General features: G+C 42.8%; 1 long non-coding RNA gene across 3 annotated transcripts in view; it reads left to right on the top strand.

The window, feature by feature from the left end:
* LOC137517826 (uncharacterized) overlaps positions 1-20,446 on the top strand; it is a 138,937-nt gene that overhangs the window by 22,820 nt on the left and 95,671 nt on the right. Inside the window, exon 3 of one of the 3 annotated variants that reach the window (XR_011020680.1) lies at positions 5,935-6,463. The exons of the other annotated variants lie outside the window; for them this stretch is intronic. This is a non-coding gene — a long non-coding RNA (uncharacterized lncRNA). The remainder of the gene's footprint in view (positions 1-5,934; positions 6,464-20,446) is intronic. 3 annotated transcript variants of the gene reach the window in all.

The raw sequence follows: 20,446 nt of genomic DNA, 5'->3' as shown, positions 1-20,446 counted from the left end.
TACCTCAGTTGTATGAGTGGTTATTTCAGTCAACGTTGCTCTTCTATCAGGTTGAATCAGTCGGCCCATTCTCCTCTGACCTCTAGCATCAACAAGGCATTTTCGCCCACAGGACTGCCACATACTGGATGTTTTTCCCTTTTCACACCATTTTTTGTAAACCCTAGAAATGGTTGTGCGTGAAAATCCCAATAACTGAGCAGATTGTGAAATACTCAGACCGGCCCATCTGGCACCAACAACCATGCCACGCTCAAAATTGCTTAAATCACCTTTCTCTCCCATTCTGACATTCAGTTTGAAGTTCAGGAGATTGTCTTGGCCAGGAACACACCCCTAAATGCATTGAAGCAACTGCCATGTGATTGGTTGATTAGATAATTGCATTCATGAGAAATTGAACCGGTGTTCCTAATAATCCTTTAGGTGAGTGTATGTGGTGCAGCTTTTTTTCTGCAGAGAAAACTTTTTGTGTTTCCATCTGAGAGGAGAATATAACTTAGGGTATCTGCATATGGCCATGAGAAGACAAATTGGATTCTGAGTTTTTCCCTAGAGATTGGACCTGATGATGCACTGTAGCAAAGTTAAAGAGAAACTCCGACCAAGAATTGAACTTTATCCCAATCAGCAGCTGATACCCACTTTTACATGAAAAATATAATGATTTTCACAAACAGACCATCAGGGGGCGCTGTATGACTGATTTTGTGCTGAAACCCCTCCCACAAGAGGCTCTGGTACCGTACGGTACTCTGGGCAAACTGCCACAATGTAACAATGACACACACAGGAAATGGCTGTTTATAGCTGTCTGTTAAAGCCAGAACAGCTACATAATCTGCCCACAGTAACAATGTCACCATGTAATACATGTCAGAATGTGAATCTGGGAGAGGAAAGATTTTACAATGAGCAAACTCTGACTAAATCATGTATACATAATTATTGTAAAAATTAAGCACCTTTTTATATTAAATTATTTTCACTGGAGTTCCTCTTTAAAGTTGCCATGCAGAGGGAGCACAATTTTACCATTACTAACACCAAGGGAGCACCGCCTATAACCAATTAGCATCACGCGTTACCATAGCATCGTGCGCAATAACCTGGCCATAAGTACCCTCAGTATAAGTATTAGTAGCTAGTGGTGCCCGCGACTGAAGGGAGATCTCCTCTTTGGAATGCCAGGAGCTTGGGGAGTAACCTCTCATTTAAACTCTCATTAGGACTCTGCATAGGGAAGGAGGGAGGGAGGCACTGCGGGAGGGGAGTGAGCCGCCCTCAACTTCATCAGACGCCAGTAGGCTCATGCCTACAGTGCCTTATGGTAAATCTGGCCCTGTACTTACGTAATATACCGTTTACCAAATTGGGCCCTTGTTTAAAACTTCTTTACTCCCCTTTGAAAATCATATCACTGGAACGTCGAGAGTCTTGGCTTTCATTTTGCACTATGCCCCGTATCGATGTCATGCATCCTGAGTTAGGGAATGTTGAATGAGGGGTGTCTACTTCTTTTAAAGCGATATTCTCTACTTTTCTGAAATCATTGTCCCCTTGCCCACTCTCTGGGCTGTGGGCTTGGTCCTCGCTTCCCTCAGAGATCTTTTTATTCTAACTCTATGTTCACTTCAATAGAGGACACTGCACACTGGGATCCTCACCCACCCACTTCGCTTGCTGGGCTTCGGGCTGTAAACTTGGGTATTCAAGTTAGTGCTGCTGGCAGACAGTGCTGGTTTTAGACTTTTTTTCTGCCTGAGGATTACTTGTGAGGATGCTTCCCCCAATTTGGAATGATCGCACAGTACACTGGTTGGCTGTGAGTCTGTGAAAACAAACTGCTCACCCTCAGCCACTCCATTCCTCCTCAGTCAGAACAGCAATGCCACCTCCTCCCTTCTGGTGTGCAAGTCAAATGAAACACTGCTGCTCTGATGCCTCCCCACTCCTCACTCACTGTCAGACTTCTCACACAGCACAACAAGCTGCTTTTCTCCAATGATGACCTCTTCACCTCGCTCTTCTCACGTCTCCTCCTAAACTGACTGCATGCTGTTAGTGTAAACACAGTACAAACATGCTGCCCATGTAATCTCTGCACCTGATGCTAATTTTTCACCTTGCTTCATGAGAGAACCGGCCCTGCTGGCAGCCAGGCACAGTGAACACCTCTCGTTCAACACCCCCTAACTCGAGAATAGTGCTTCGCATTGACGCGGAGCATAGTGCAAATGAAAGCCACGATTCTCGGCTTTCCAACAATTTGTAGACTTTTAATGAGTTAAAATCTTCTAAACAGAGAGAAGTAGTATTTGGTAGACAGTATCATACGTAAATACCTTTAAAGGGAAGGTTCAGGGTGGCTCTTAAAAAAATAAAAATGCCCATCCACTTACCTGGGGCTTCCTCCAGCCGTGGGCAGCCAGGACGTGCCCTCGGCGCCCGGTCCCCTCCGGTGGCCGACCCGACCTGGCCAGGCCGCCTGCCAGGTCGGGCTCTTCTGCGTTTCAAAATGCGCCTCACGGGGGCGCGCTGACGTCATCGGACGTCCTCCGGGCTGTACTGCGCAGGCGTCCTGGCTGCCCACGGCTGGAGGAAGCCCCAGGTAAGTGGATGGGCATTTTTATTTTTTTAAGAGCCACCCTGAACCTTCCCTTTAAAGGATACCACAACTGACATGTGACATGATGAGATAGACATGGGCATGTACAGTGCCTAGCACACAAATAACTATGCTGTGTTCCTTTTTTTCTTTCTCTGCCTGAAAGAGGTAAATATCAGGTATGTAAGTGGCTGACTCAGTCCTAACTCAGACAGGAAGTGACTACAGTGTGACCTTCACTGATAAGAAATTCCAACTATAAAACACTTTCCTAGAAGAAAATGGCTTCTGAAAGCAAGAAAGAGATAAAAAAGGGGGAAATTCTTATCAGTGAGGGTCACACTGTAGTCACTTCCTGTCTGAGTCAGGACTGAGTCAGCCACTTACATACCTGATATTTACCTCTTTCAGGCAGAGAAAGAAAAAAAGGAACACAACCTAGTTATTTGTGTGCTAGGCACTGTACATACCCATGTCTATCTCATCATGTCACATGTCAGTTGTGGTATCCTTTAAAGGACAACTGTAATGAGAGGGCTATGGAGCCTGCTGTATGTATTACCTTTTAAACAATACCAGTTGCCTGGCAATGCTGCTGATTCCCTGTCTCTAATACTTTTATCCATAGACCCTGAACAAGCATATGCAGATCATGTGTTTCTGATATTATTGTCAGATCTGACAAGATTAGCTGCATGCTTGTTTCTGGTGTGTTATTCTGACACTTCTGCAGCCACATAGATCAGCAGGGCTGCCAGGCAAATAGTATCGTTTATAAGGAAGTACACATGGCAGCCTTCAGATTCTTCTTACTTTAGTTGTCCTTTAAATCTTTTGGAATATCTTTAAAAATGTAGAAAGGCAGCAGACTAAAATGGAAATGTAATTTTTTGAAATAAAACACTTAATTACAAAATAGCTCACCTATGAATGATAGGTTAGACTATTTGTTTTCTTAAAACATTTAAGCTGATCATATTCAAATTCACATCTAAAAATGCATAAATATATAAACCTCCAAACATCTTTAGTTGACCCAAAATAACTAGATCATGTCTGTAGTTGTTCTTCCTCTTTTTTTTTTGTACAAAACAGCTCCTCCCGTGACACTCTTTGTGTACTGGAAATAGCATATTTGTCACAATTAAACCTATAAGGAAGAGAAAATATTTTTCATGCTAAGCAGCCTAAATTAGAACCTCACAGTTGTCCTTCCATTCTTAAAACGCGCAGGGTTGTGGTTGTGTTGCTGACAGTGTGGATTTGCAGATGCCACCATATGCGTCTCGGAAATCTAGATACACTGATGGTTTCTACGCACATGTAGGAGACAGTCTGTGTTGTTGGCATCTTCCCTGAACAGAAACAAGCACAGCTTAGCGGAGAGGAGCAGATGGCACTAGATCTGGTGCCAGAGGAGCAGTGAATTAAAGGTTATACCCATCAGGTTTGATGCGGTGCCAGTTTGAATTGGTACAGAAGTTTCAGCCCACCTGCTTACTGGCCTTGTGACATCTGCCTGTTTTTTTTGTGTTACTTTTCTTTTTTATTTAACTCATTTACGTTCAGCGAACAAAATACTCTTTACATAAGCACGAGGCTAATGAACTGGATTAAAATGATAAAGTGCAGCATACAGAAAAGTGGCAAATATCTTATCTTTGACTTTTTAAGTGTGCTTTCTCTTTATATTGGAATGTTTAAAGGTGCATACACACCTTTTGACTTATGTCACCTGTCAGGGATCGGGACCTTGGCCTTGGATGACATTGTTGGGCCAGCCAGTACAGATGGGTATCAGCTGTGTAGGTAGCTGACAATGCATTCTGTTGCTATGCTGGGAGGGGGGACGAGGGGGTGGCACGTGCATAACATCATTCGGATGGTGGGGGAGTGGGGGTATCAAAGGCATCTGTCATTGTTGGGTAGGTTGATCTGTCGGGATGATCGCTCGTGGGTCAGGGTTTGCCATACACATGCTTGATTATTGACTGAGGCAGTCGTTATCACGTGTGTATGAGCTTTAACAAAGAACCAATATCTCTCCAAAATGGAGCAAATAATTCTAACTAGATTACATCTTTAAGAACCAAACATAGCTGGTCCTCGGGTCCAAATATTATATTACATCTCAAATATGGAGAAAAGAAGAGAATTGAATAGGTGTTTCACATTGCTAGAGACTTGGCTGAGTGCGGGACAGTTACTTATTTCAGTTCAGGAAGCTACAAGTTTCTGCTAGTGGGACAAAGTAATTATAAGTTATTATTAGTAGCAATGATGTAGCAACAAGGATCATGCAGGTTGAAGGCACAAGTGGAACCCTGCTACAGAGGGCCCTCCTGGAACCCCTTTTTTAAATGCGAATAGGAATTTTCAGTGGGATTTTGATAATTTCTACCTCTTTATATACATTTCATAGATATATTTATTAAATATATAATAATAAAAAAAATCTTACATTGCCTTGTACAGACCTCTCTGGGGTACGCGTCGCCTCATGTAGGCTCAGGACCAGTGCTCTGCCTCACATGATAATTTATATGAAGATTTTTTTTGTTGTACATGTAGAATGGAAAGAGCTCTTTTTCAACCACAGTGGGACATGGAAACTTTATTGGGGTGGTTTTGACCGCTCTGCCATGTCCCCTTCCAATGTCGAAAGCCATTCAGGTTGGTACTGGTTAGGAGGCAGAACCTCATACTCATGGTTCTTCCTTCATGGTTCCAATCTGTATGGTTGAGGAAAATGCTAAAAAGGCATGGGGGAGGGGGGGGAGGGGGGGTTGGCAATTTTTGAAAGTCCCACTTTTTGTAAGCTCCACTTTCGGAATGGTAAAGAATCCATGGAAACACAAAGTTACAACGAGACAGAGATAACAACGTTCACAAGGTCAGCATAGTGATATAGTTGACAGTTCTCTTGACTGGAAACAATAGGGTCCCCAGTTTAAGTGGAGGCCAAGCCATTATCTTTGTGGAGTTGAGTGTTTTTCCTGGGTTTGCCTGGGTTTCCTCTGTGTATTCTGGGTTCCTCTCACATCCCAAAACATTCAGATAGGTTAATTGGTCAACCAGACAAAATGGCCTTAGGGTTACACTAAGAACATATGACAATGGCTATAGTAGGTATTAGATGATAAGACAGTTAGTGACATGCCTACTTATACTATGTAAAAGTGCTGTGGAAGATGTCAGTGCTATATAAACACACAATGATAATAATGCAAGGGCATTTATCAGTCTATAGATGTGTGTTTGGATTGCTTTCTGTGTGTCCTCTTTGATGGATTACAGTTCTCCTTTATTATTTCTGTAAACTACAGGAATCTCAGAACACCGGGGAGGAAGAAGTTGGACAGCCCTATTATATACAACAATGAAAAGAAATGCTCTCCTCAACTTGTGTGCACATTCGAAAGGCAGCCCCGGTAGTACTGAATAATATTGCATATATCAGAGCTGCCTCCTTGCAGTTGATGAAGTTTGTGCGCACCAGGGCAGCAGGAACATCAGATAGCGGGGGTCTGTAAGAGTTCACAGCTGCATGACTCACTATGAAAGTGTGGTTGTCATGTGGAACCAATTAGATGTAGCTCAATGAGGAACCATACAGCCCATGAAGAATTTATTAGGTACAAACTTTGTTGAGCATGGACCGGGTTGCAGAGGAAGTCACCGAGTCATAACAGCCATACGTTAACTCCGTTAAATTGGCAAACAACTGAGCCTGAGTCATACTACACTTCCTTCTTCATTAGTTTTATGGAAAACATAAGCAAAGCCACAAAAGTCGATGGGATGACAATAGCGTTTTACAAAACGTGACATAAAAGATGGAAGAGCGAGTTAAGGGTACGTTTCAGCCAGACATGAATATTTTACATGTAATCTGCTTAGAGGACACAGCTGAATGACTGCCGCTGAAAGGCTGTAATTTTAGCATTTATTTTGTGCAGCTGACTTCCATGTTATTTAAAGAATAGCTCTATCTATCTATCTATCTATCTATCTATCTATCTATCTATCTATCTATCTATCTACAGTGCAAACAGTTCTTTATTTTAGCAAATCAAAAGTGAAATGACAGTTCTTCATCCTTTGTCAAGACATTAACTGACAAAGTACAGTTTATATATATATGTAAAAAACAGGAAATTACATCACAGTTTCCATGTCAACCAAATAACAGGGAGGGCGTAGTCAGTCTCATAATCATTATCACACAGAGAGGGAAAGGTTAGAATTTATAGTGTTGGGAGGCTAGTGTTAATTTAACAATCAAAAGCAACAACAGTAGCGGCATGCAAATTTTCTTAGAATATCATTAATGACCAAAATAATGGCAAACACCAGCACCAAAATTAACTTGCACCTCTTTTACATGGATGCTACTTGAGTACTTCAAATCAAATTAATAATTTTAAAGGTTCCTGGTCACAAGTCTGAACAGTAGTGATGAGCTAATATGACCATTTTTTTGCCATAATTTTCACAAAAATGTCATATTTTCGAGATGAGAATATTTGCAAAAAAAAAAATTGTCCATAAGAAAACACAGTTTTTACAGATGCAAATACATTAACAAATGATGCCAATGAAGATAAGAAAAGTAATTTTCACACAAATGAGAAAATATGGGTATGTGAAAATACATTTTCCTTTAATGTACTGAAGTCAATGGACATGAAAAAAAAAAACACCTTTCTAAGAAAGTTCTCATTTTTGTAAAAATGTGTATCTTGAGAAGACCCATAGTTTTGCAAACATTTTCATCAGGTGAAAATGTGTGAAGAAACGCGGAAAAACCGCCGCATGGATGCAGGATGAGGCGGCTGTTTCCGCGGCTGGCATAGCGGAACGCGGAAAAACCGCTGCGTCTGACGCGGCGGTTTGCGCGCACAGGCCTGCTACTGACAGTCTGACCAGGGGCGGGGAGGCCACCGCATGTGCAGATAGCGGTGCGCCTCACCCCGCGTGCAGGCCAGCAGAGACATTGCAAAACATGACTGGTGTGGCTGGGACTGATAGTCCACACAGATTCAGAATGACGCGCGCGCGCGCTGAGAGGCTGAGTTTATATGACAGCCAGAAGAAGGTCAGCTGACCAAGCTGGTCAGCTGATATCTCCACCACTTTTCATTGGTCCAGCACTTTAGGGTGGCGCTGGAGAGCACTTTAGTATATATACTGGGTGCTGGTCATTCTTTGGTTGTCTGTCGTTGCGATCACTACGTGGTAGCACTCAGGCCTTGTCTGTTTCTGTGTTCTAGCATAGTTTCCAAAGGTGTTGACATCAAGGAGTTCACACCTTAGCATTAGGAATATTGAATTGTATTATTTGTTATGACCTTCTGCTTGCCTGACTATTCCTCTTAACTCTGATCCTGTACCTTGCTATTTCTGACATCCTGTTGCCAATCTCTGCTCGTTCCTGGACTCTGTATCTGCCTCCTGATTCTGTACCTTGTTATTCTGATTCTCCGTTGCCTGACCCTGCCTGTTATTGGATTCCGTATCTGCCTTCTGATTCTGTACTTTATCTGTCTGTGTGTTGACGACCTGGCTTGGCCGACCTCGAGAACTAGCCTAACTGTTAGAGGCAGTTCCCAGATCTGTTAGTGACACCCGCTCATTGGTGTCACTCACGCTCTGTCCTTCCCACATCCTGCTTAGCTCCTCCCCCGGGAGAGTCTAGGCTTACGGAAGGAGCATACTTCTGTGCAGTATTCCTTACTGCCTCTGTACCTACTCCTTAGGTACAGTCTACTGTGTTACTGTTACAATCACTCACTTCTCTCTCAGGTGTCCAGAGGTTAGTAGATATATCTGATTATCGGTGATACTGCAGATCATCAATAATTGGGTATATTCTGCATTCTCGGTGATACTGCAGATCACCGGTAATCAGACCCTCTCTGTGTTACACCGATCGTTACAGAACGACAGACCACAATGCAAATGGACGCACACACTGACCGTCTGGGCGCACTTGCCACTTCGGTGGAAAACATCAACCAAGTGCTGGGTAGCCACAAGACTATGATTGAAGCCTTGTCTGGTTCTTTACAAACCCTCCAGACAGCAGTGGATGAGGTGCGATCCCCTCCTAGCTCTGACATACATTTGCCTGTACCTGAGAAATTTTCTGGTCACAGATCTTACTTCCGAAATTTTAGAAGTAGAGTGTTATCTTATTTTGAGTTGATACCCCGATCTTCTGGAACTATGGCCCAAAGGGTCACATTTATTAAGACTTTGTTATCGGGCGATTCTCAGACGTGGGCGTACAGTTTGCCCACCGGAGACTTAGCCCTCACTTCAATGGATGAATTTTTTAAGGCTATGGCGGTAATTTACGACGACCCAGACCTTGCTGCGACTTCTGAGCGGAAGCTCAAGCTTTTGCTTCAAGGCAAGGGTCCGGTCGAGGATTACGCAGCGGAATTTAGGAGGTGGTCAGTTTCAGCCAGGTGGGACACTTATGCCCTCTTAGATTGTTTCTTATCAGGACTGTCAGATGAGGTCTCAAATCTTATGTTGAGTCTGCCTGAACCTAAAACAGTCGATGAGGCCATTTCATCGGCTATTCGAGTCGACCGCAGGCTACGTTATCAGAAACAGACCCGGGGTAGTAGTCATGTAAAGATGGTGTCCTACGCTGTGCCCCCAGTAACTCCACCTCCTCCCGTCTCGCCTCCACCCGAACCTGATTGGTCGGTCACAACTATCTCAAGTGGAGCGAAGACGTAGGATGTCTGAGCAGCTGTGTCTTTACTGTGCAGTATTACTGTGCAGTATTCCTTACTGCCTCTGTACCTACTCCTTAGGTACAGTCTACTGTGTTACTGTTACACCCAATCACTCACTTCTCTCTCAGGTGTCCAGAGGTTAGTAGATATATCTGATTATCGGTGATACTGCAGATCATCAATAATTGGGTATATTCTGCATTCTCGGTGATACTGCAGATCACCGGTAATCAGACCCTCTCTGTTTTACACTGATCGTTACAAAATGTAAATTGTAATGTGAAAATGACTTTGAAGAAAAATCAAGTTGATCTGCACCACAGACATGTCATAGGCTACAATTTTCTCAGTGAGTCTGTGGCCCGTATTCAGTTCACGTTTTCTCCTGCTTTTTCTCCTAAGTGATATTTTCTCACCAGTATACTATTTCCCCATCTGTCCCACCACCAGTGTCACACTTGTCGGCGGTATGACCCCGTTACAAAGCCGCTGTCTTTATAACTACAAAGAGTGAAGCAGAACAATCCTCCTAGGTCACTCCCTCCTAGTATTCAGGCATAGAGTGCCTTCCTCCATGCAGCATTAGATAATCCATGGATTCCCCCTATGAGGTTCTCAATATTGTGATGGTATTCTCTGTATTGCAGACAAATTGGAAAGGTCCACACACTCACTTTGATTTGAACATTCTGTCGTATATTTTGACTAAGGGGACCCACCCGGTGGTCCCGAAACGGTCATTGGTGATGGAATGAACATCTGGTTCATGTTGTGAAAAATAAACATAACAATTTCTTATAAGTGAGTGTAAGGACATTTTAGATTTGACTGTGGCTTATATTTCGGTCCAGCACCTCGGAGGTTCACATGGTGTACAACTTCACTTTGGTACCTCCTTATTGCAGAGTCTCTATTTTCTGCATTCCAAGTTGCTCTCATCTTCTGCCACCGCGTCTCCAGCCCCTATCTGGACTAACAATGAAGACTAGGACCAAAATAAGGTTGGACACAGTGGCTACAAACATAGTGGGGCACCGTGACTGTAGACAAAGTGGGAGAGAGATGGAGAAAGAAGCATCAGCTGAAGAGAAGAGCCCAGTAACTTGGAATGCAGGACACCTAGCCATCCACTAGCTCTCCAGCACACTACAATGCCAATAGACTGCAGTAAGGAGAAAAACAAGAACACCATATGGGTAGTCCTTACGAGGGTGTGAGCAGAAGATGCACCACTATGCTCTACATGTCTGAATATAAGGGAGGGGACAACTGAGGGATTGCTGTGCCCGCTGCAGTGACCTAAAAAATCTATGATTTTAAATAGGCGGTAATTTTTCGGCACACAAAACTCAGTTTATATTTGAGTACAATTAGTAATTTTTTTTATCTCAAGCATATTGGCAGTGATTCTTGCACCGTGTTATCAGCTCTCAATCTTTACTCGATTGAATCTGCTCTTTAATAGCGGTTGATATGGAAAGGTGAATGTTAACAGGAGCCTTAATAAAGGCTTTAGTTTCATTTGGAATGTTGCAGCCACTCCTGATGGTAAAGCACTAAAAGATGATATGCAATATAGGGATTGCCTTAGCATATCACAGTACAACATTTGTCACTAATGGGGAACAATGTTGCAGGCAGCATCTTGATGTGCCATGTGGTATGGCATCTGTTCTCAGAGCTGATATTCACAGATCAATTAAGATAGTGCGCTATGAAATCAAGACCAAGTTGAAAGGAAAACGTACAGTAGGCTTAAAATCTGTCCGAGGTTGCTAATTACTGTTACCAGGACACTGTTTGTACAATGCACCAATCATAAATATTATTTCCCCACCCTGCTAATTCCCATGAGATCTGTAAGCAATCTTTTTTTTTTTTAAATGTTAATTAAATTAGTACTATACGTACAGTGATGAATGTAAGTACCGGTACATGGCACACTATTTTTTTTATTATGTGGGCATATATATTTATTATTCAGTATATAAAGATAATGTACAAAAAGGAAAACATATTCCTTAAAGGACACCCCAGGCGAAAATAAACTAATGAAATAAACAATTGTATCTATCTTCCTTCTCCTAAAAATTACTTTTTAAGATATTCCACTGTTTTATTTTATGTTTAAATCTCCTTTTTAAGTTTGAACTGTTTTATTGTTTTTGCTCAATGACACATTCATTGAAGTATACCAGAGCTAAAATCTATGAATTATTGACCCTTTTTATCTCTTTCCTGCTCTCAGAAGCCATTTTCTGCTAGGAAAGTGTTTTATAGTTGGAATTTTTTATCAATGATGGTCACACTGTAGTCACTTCCTGTCTGACTCAGTCCTGTCTGAGTCAGGACTGAGTCAGCCACTAACATACCTGATATTTAACTCTTTCAGGCAGAGAAATTAAAAAAAAAGAAGAACACAGCATAGTTATTTGTGTGCTAGGCACTGTACATACCCATGTTTATCTCATCATGTCACATGTCACCTCGGGTATCCTTTAAACAGCACCACTGCAATATTCAGGGAATACCTGAGAACAATCAAGCATTCACTCATATAAGGTATCAAAATACATATACACTCACCTAAAGGATTATTAGGAACACCATACTAATTGACCCCCTTTCGCCTTCAAAACTGCCTTAATTCTACATGGCATTTATTTAGAAATGTTGGCCCATTTTGATAGGATAGCATCTTGCAATTGATGGAGATTTGTGGGATGCATATCCGTTCCATCACATCCCAAAGATGCTCTATTGGGTTGAGATCTGGTGACTGCGGGGGCCATTTGAGTACAGTGAACTCATTGTCATGTTCAAGAAACCAATTTGAAATGATTTGAGCCTTGTGACATGGTGCATTATCCTGCTGGAAGTAGCCATCAGAGGATAGGTACATGGTAGTCATGAAGGGATGGACATGGTCAGAAACAATGCTCAGGTAGCCCGTGGAATTTAAACGATGCCCAATTGGCACTAAGGGGCCTAAAGTGTGCCAAGAAAATATCCCCCACACCATTATACCACCAGCCTGCACAGTGGTAACAAGGCATGATGGATCCATGTTCTCATTCTGTTTACGCCTCTGACTCTGTTGAGATTCATCAGACCAGGCAACATCTTTCCAGTCTTCAACTGTCCAATTTTGGTGAGCTTGTGCAAATTGTAGCCTATTTTTCTTATTTGTGGTGGATATGAGTGGTACCCGGTGGGGTCTTCTGCTGTTGTAGCCCATCCGCCTCAAGGTTGTGCGTGTTGTGGCTTCACAAATGCTTTGCTGCATACCTCGGTTGTTATTTCAGTCAACGTTGCTCTTCTATCAGCTTGAATCCGTCGGCCCATTCTCCTCTGACCTCTAGCATCAACATGGCATTTTCGCCCACAGGACTGCCGCATACTGGATGTTTTTCCCTTTTCACACCATTCTATGTAAACCCAAGAAATGGTTGTGCGTGAAAATCCCAGTAACTGAGCAGATTGTTAAATACTCAGACTGGCCCCTCTGGCACCAACAACCATGCCACGCTCAAAATTGCTTAATTCACCTTTCTTTCCCATTCTGACATTCAGTTTGGAGTTCAGGCATTTGTCTTGACCAGGACCACACCCCTAAATGCATTGAAGCAACTGCCATATGATTGTTTGATTAGATAATTGCATTAATGAGAAATTGAACAGGTGTTCCTAATAATCCTTTAGGTGAGTGTACCTTTATTTATAATCAGCCAAAAAGAGACAAACAACCTTAAAAACAATTAAAAATAAAGGGACCAGAAGGTTCACATCACAGATATAGCAGGTTTAAACATATATGTATAGGCAGAGCTAATGTTCCCCAATAAGGGCTAACAAAAGCCCTCAATGGGGTATGACCCGGGTCATGGATAATTAAATTATAGTACAATGATATAAGGTGACAAAGCAGTAAGAAATGTAATTAATAAAAACACAAACGATGATTCCATAAGGTGCTAGTGCTAATGCATAGTACAATGTAATGAGTGGGCATTTATACACTTGTGAATCTTCCTAAGAGCAATCAATTACAATGGCAAAGCAAAAAGTGGAGGGGTGGTGTTACCTGTGGTTACCCGTACAAACCAATAGTCAGTCTGGTGGGGGAGAGCTCCGCCATTCAATAGAGCGTCCTTGATGCTTAGCGTAGTCAAATGACCGCTTCCTCAGAAGGACCAACTGTCTGTGGTGTGGAAGATTTCCCACATACTTAATTTATAGGCCCCTCAAAGAGCAGCACACCCACTAATTATAATGCATCTGTAGTGCAGTCCAATCAGGTAGTGGCTAGTGCATAGATGCTGAAAAGCACCTGCTGTATCATTCCCAGTGAAGCTAGTAAAGATATCACTGTGTGTGGGGGAAGTCCACCGTTTCCAGTGTGGTTCTAATACAACCAGCTGGATTAGCAGAACAGTGGCTCCTGTGGCCGGAGGCTGCAAGTGTCTCTACACTTGCTATTCACATATTTACAGGTTATCCGATGCGTGGTCAACCCCGCCAACGATAATAGGGGGTGGAGGAAGGGTTGGAAAGAAAAAACACTGCTAGCAGTGCGGGTGACCAGAAGATGTCATGTTAGGATAGATCTCCAAGGTTAAGCATCTAGGGCAGTGTTCCCCAACCCTGTCCTCAAGGACCACCAACAGTGCATGTTTTTAAAAATCCACAGAGGTAGCTAATCAGGTTTGCTGCAACACTAATTACCCCACCTGTGATTGTGTGTGGTTTCCTGTAAAACATGTACTGTTGGTGGGCCTTGAGGACAGCGTTGGTGAACTCTGATCTACGGCACAGAAGGCCAGTAGGAAACACCGTATGCAAGAACTATGAAGTTTATGTCCCAATATGCATACATAAGCACAAGGGGGGGGGGGGGGGGCAATGGTTCAGTAGGAAGGCAGGAGCACATATATATATGTAGTAAAACAAACACAAAAGCAACAAAAACTACCAAAGTGTATTTTGCAGTTATTTTAGCAAAAATAAATAAATAAAAATATTGATATTTCATTCCCTCAGTGGAACAAGTAAGTACACACTTGCACATCAAAGAAAGAAAAACAAAAGAAAAAAAAGAATAAAGAAAAAGACTGGCACTGCGGTCATGAGACAAAAACGGAGGGGTTTCCTGGTACAGAGGGGACAGGGTATCAGCCTTCCGTGTGCTCAGGATGCTGAAAGGGTCATCCAACATATATACACTGAAAGATAAACCATCCGGCACTACGTTTTATAGGTCCATTGATACGTCATTTATTGCTTCATTATTTCAAGCCATGCATAAATCCATGATTAGTACTTCATGCTGCAAACAAATAATTCATACCCTGTCCAATAGCTGCTGTTGGGCAATGTGGAAGCAGCGGTCCGCCTGACGACCGTTTCGCTCGAAAACGAGCTTCTTCCGAGGCTCCGTGCGCACGGAGCCTCGGAAGAAACTTGTTTTCTAGCGAAACGCATGCTTGGCTTGAAATAATGAAGCAATATATGACGTATCAATGGACCTATAAAACGTAGTGCCGAATGGTTTATCTTTCAGTGTAAGTACACACTTGGCTTAAATAGTCATCTACTAATCCCTTAAATTGACTAAATTTGCGTGATGTTTGAGGAATTTCTTCCATACACAGTGGGGTAGTCGATGAAATGCAAATAATTCTGAGTTAATGCAGAATTTATGAATTTTTTCATGCAAATGTATGCAGCTTGAAAATGGACCAATTGAATGGATCCAAGGAGAGATTCCATTAGTTTGTCAGGATCTTAGAATAGGAAGTAAGTATAAATTTTGCCTTGACAATACCAGAACCCATTATTTATTTATTTTGATTTCAGAAACCCTTCTTGGGTTTACTGGAATGAATCATTTTCAATTAGTCAGTTTCATGTAGTCAGCTCCATTTTTAGCCGAGCTTAAATTTTCAGACAGTTGGCCCTTATTCAAGTCACTTTTTCTCCTAGGTTTAGGTACTTTGTACCTAAACCAAAGGAAAGAAAAAGAGTTTCACTTACGTGGGGCTTCTACCAGCCCCCCTGCAGCCATCCAGTGCCTGTGTCGGTCCTCAACGATCCTCCGCTCCCCCGCCACGGCTTAGTTTAGTTTCTGCCGACTGATCAGTATGAGGTTTTATCTTACTGTGCATGCGCCGATGGGAGTGCAAACGAGGTTGCGTACGGCCAGGGTCGCGCAGGCGCAGTGGCCCACCGACTGATCAGTCAGTAGAAATGAAATGAAGCCATGGCAGAGGACCGGAGGATCGTTGAAGACCGGCGCAGGCACTGGACGGCTGCAGGGGGCTGGTAGAAGCCCCGGGTAAGTGAAACTCTTTTTCTTTCCACCGATTTAGGTTCACTTTAAAGAGAAACTCCAAACAAGAATTTAACTTTATCCCAATCAGTAGCTGATACCCCCTTTTACATGAGAAATCTATTGCTTTTCACAAGCAGACCATCAGGGGGCGCTGTATGACTGATATTGTGGTGAAACCCCCTCCCACAAGAAGCTCTAAGGACCACTGTACTTTTGACAGTTTGCCACAATGTAACAAGGTTCACAGACAGGAAATAGCTGTTTACAGCTGTCTCCAACGGCCAAAACAGCTAGCAGCAGCTACATAACCTACCCACAGTAAAAATGTCACCATGTAATAAATGTCAGAATGTAAATCGGGGAGAGGAAAGATTTTACAATGAGAAAACACTGACTAAATCATTTATACATAATTATTGTAAAAATGAAGCACTTTTTTATTACACTATTTTCACTGGAGTTCCTCTTTAAGGTCACATGATGAAACATTAAAATTCCTAGGGACTATTTTTAGCATCTTGTGTTCTGTTGAATCTTCTGAACCAGCCTAGTCCCGTGGCTCGTTAGCATCTGCTGGAAATCATAGACTTCAATGGGCAGGTGAATTTTAAAACCTACAAAGACTGTTTCTGGCCACAAAAGTGATGGCAAAGTTGTTTCAAGGGGTCTAACACCTGGAGTGTGGGATGTCGGAGGGGTATCCATGCCTAAAATCGCACTAAAAATTAAGGAGTTGACGCAAAGTCAGGTTTTAATCACTAAAGGGCAGAAATCACATTACATTCCTACAAATAATGCACTGGAGTGGTACTGTGCTTGCAAATTAATGTAGCAACAATAGCAGTAGTGCACACAGCTCTGGGTGTCAGTGGGCTGTGGAGTGTCACACACAGAGAAATGCAATAATAACATCAGAATACAGTGAAATAATAATGCACTGGAGTGGTTCTGTGCCTGTAACTTAATGAGGCAACAGCAGTAGTGTGCACACAGCTCTGGGAGTCAGTGGGCTGTGGAGCGTCACACACAAAAAAAAAAAAAACACAGGAAAACGATGTTCTAGCCCTCAAAAGGGCTGGTTGGGGTGCTTTCACAGCAAATGAGGAACAAGAACACAGGCCTAGCTAATGCTTTCCCTACCTATCTGCAGCATGTCTGACTCTGCTCTCACTAGCAGTCAGCAGCCAGCAGAGAATGAATCCAATATGGCCACTGCAGCAGCTTTTTAATAGGGGGATGGGGGTCCAGGTGAGGGTGCTAGGTGATTAGCTGTCATGTGTCTGCTGACTGTGAGGTAGGGAGTGAAAGTGTGGCTCCATGACGATGTATAGGGGGCGGGTCGAACACGCCAAACGAGAATGCGAATAGTGGAGATTCGCCGGGAACTGTGTCACCCTGTATGTACATTCAAAAAGTTTAGCCTGCCTAATTCCCCCTCATCTGTGACTAATCACAACTGTAATTTGATCTCTCTGCTGTCAGCTGGCTGCCTCAGCAGAGCTGCTAATTTGTAAACACACAGTGTTAGACCTATGTTTGCTTCCATAAAACAGGAAGTAGACACACTGCTGATTTATTTCAGGATTTGTATCATCTTTAACAAAGAAATGTTTTTCTTTAAAGGAGTACTGTAGGGGGTCGGGGAAAAAGAGTTGAACTTACCGGGGCTTCTAATGGTCCCCCACAGCTGTCTTGTGCCCGACTCATAGGCATATATAGCCTTTTACTGGAGACCTCACAAAGCTCAAGTAATGCTACACATTGTTATATGGTTATTTTGGTTTAAAAAAAAACAACACTTCATCAAGTTTAACCAGGTAAAAAAAAAATTGGTACAAACTGAGGAACGGTGTCAAAAGTTCAAGCAAACTGCATCTATTGCTGAAGAACAAAGAGTAAAAGAAGAAACTTAATGAGGAATAAACCCTTTGGCTATCATTCATAAAGCATTTCCGCATGCGGAAATGCTTAATACCGGTGACTTTACCGAACACTCAGCATAATCCCCATTCATAAAGGCTCTTTCCGCATGAAAAGCTGACAGAGCGATACATTTCCGCCTTGTGCGGAGTTTTTCTAGATTTATCTAGAAAAAGTTACAAACACGTCCATTCATAAAGATTAGAGCAAGCGGTATGCAGAAGGAAAATACCGCTTGCTCGACAGTAGCGATAGGCGGGCGGATTACATGTAAATGAATGGGACGGACCTCCCAAGCAGCATCAGACAGAGGAGCGCACGGAGGGAATCGGGCAGCTTTTATGTTTCCGCATGTCTTCTGCCACGCTACCGCCAGCTTCCTCCAGAAAACCTCCGCACTTGTATCGCAACAGGCAACTTCTTTATGAATGACCACCCACAAGTCTTAATTACCGGTTGCGGAGAAGAACGGTGTTTTCCCGCACTACCGACTGGTCCTTTATGAATTATAGCCTTTGTGTTGCAGTTGAAATCTATGCCCGGATCGTGGCTGTGCGGCTCTGACAGGACTTAGGTTTTACTCTTGCAGCAGCACACTCCCATCAATCCCGCCGTTTACATCACTCTGGGGCTGCTGTGTCCCGCTCACTCAGCTGTCAAGGTGACAGCTGAGCTAAGTGTGCACATCAGGAGCTGATTTCATTGGCCCCTGACCCTGTGATCACTGTGAGCCAACCACAGTGATCACAGCTCAATTTCAGCAAAAATTCTGTCTGTAAATTGAGTGTACAAAAATAAATTGCCTATTTTCTTACCTTGTGACTTCTTTCAGCCCCCTGAAATCCTCCTGCTCCCTCTCACTGTGATTCAGCACTCAGCTGTTCCTACGATGTCCCCTCTGTACTCTGGCCGTCTCACAAATTGCCCGTCCCCTGTGTGCGTACTCTATTGCACTCCCGCAGCTAGGATCAGTAGATCCAACAATGCAATTGTTGCTTACTTTGCAAGCGTAGAGCACTCCTGGCCACGGGAGTGTGTTGGAGAAGGCTCACATCCCAGGGCCGTGCATTTAGCATTGTAGCGGGACACCAGAGAAATGGCGGAGTGTGGGATAAAGGCGAGGTACTTCAGGGGACTGGAAGAAGCCTCACGTAAGTAAATAGGCATTATTTTTCAATGTAGGTTCCCTTTAAGGGGGTAAAGCCATGTGGTCAGGAAGAGGTTAACAGCCTTTTCCAAGAGTCTCTCTAATAATGGTACAACTGAATTATAGCCTAAAGAGGTACACCAGTGAAAATAATGTAATAAGAAAGTGCTTTATTTTTATAATAATTATGTATAAATGATTTAGTCAGTGTTTGCCCATTGTAAAATATTTTCTCTCCCTGATTTACATTCTGACATTTATCACATGGTGACATTTTTACTGCTGGCAGTTGATGTCAGTGGAAGGAGAAGCTGCTTGGTTTTTGGTAGTTGGAAACAGCTGTAAACAGCTATTTCCCACAATGCAATGAGGTTCACAGACAGGAAATTGTTAGGACCATGGTCCTGACATTACACTGTGGGAGGCGTTACACCACAATATCAGCCATACAGAGCCCCCTGATGATCAGTTTGAGAAAAGGAAAAGATTTCTCATGGGAAAGGGGGTATCAGCTACTGATTGGGATGAAGTTCAATTCTTGGTTACGGTTTCTTTTCAAGTTGTTTGAGGCAGCAGTAAATGTAGCAGTATGCTTATGTTTTTTTCCCATAAAAAAGGTTTCAATAAATGTTTATCTGATAACACAGTAAACTAAACCATATAAGTGGTGCATTATATATTTTTTGTTATATTGTCTTTATCCATTAATATTATTGAAATGAGGATTCAATATTTGTATATTGAAATATGTTGAAAAACGGAAAAAAAAATAAGCATTTTTTCACATAACTATAGATATTGTACCTGAAGCAGGTCATTTCGGTGCTCGGCGCTTAGCAATTTTTGTAGGCCAATGGCGTTAGCCAGCACTATCCCCCAACTGAGTATCCAAGACAGGAGCCCCGAAGAAGAACCCTGAGGGTTTCTCCAGTAGAGCCGGGACACGGTCCTCCAGCACCCAAGGCTGAGACACCAAAGTGCGCCCCCCCATCCCTCCCACCCCAGCCGTCACACACTGATTGCTATTAGAAAAGAGGCGCCCCAGGGCCCCCAACACCTTAATCTCTAGTTATCTGGCTTGCAGTCACTGCCATGTATCCCCTTTTTTTATGTCTCTCTGCTTAAAACACAATAGTGGAATAATAGCTGAGTGAGTTGTGCGCCCCTCCTACACTCCGCCCTGAGGCTGGAGCCTCTCTCGCCTCTGCCTCGGCCTGGCTCTGTTCTCCAGTGACCTTCTGTGCTCTGGTTATGCCACATGGTGTGTTAATTGCCTTTAGCTTATCCACTCTGTATCTTTGGAAATAGATATAGAAATGTGACAACTATGCCATATAGCACCAAGAACAGCTATTGACAGAAATGTAAAATAATGTGCCTGAATTTAAAAAAAAAGGAAAGAGATCAAATAAAAGCTACAAGCTGAAGTGACTATGATTTCAGAATAAGTGCCTATGATTAATAAAATGGTCTTTACAATAATAGACTTCAGTAAAGCTAGCCTGTTCTTGCACCTGCCATATATGTGCAGCAAGGTAAGTAATAATTACAATCAGTAAGCCTTCGTCCTTAGACATGCAGCAATTGTAGGAGGAAGAAAAGAAAGATCGGTAAATCATAAAACTGAATACAAGACAAGGATTATAACATACTTGTCATGAACCTTAACCTTATCAAGCCTGCACCGA

Source organism: Hyperolius riggenbachi, chromosome 5, assembly GCF_040937935.1.
Source record: "Hyperolius riggenbachi isolate aHypRig1 chromosome 5, aHypRig1.pri, whole genome shotgun sequence".
Taxonomy (NCBI): Eukaryota; Metazoa; Chordata; class Amphibia; order Anura; family Hyperoliidae; genus Hyperolius; species Hyperolius riggenbachi.
The sequence above is the reverse complement of the archived record's forward strand: the minus strand, read 5'-3'. Positions and strand labels throughout refer to the sequence as shown.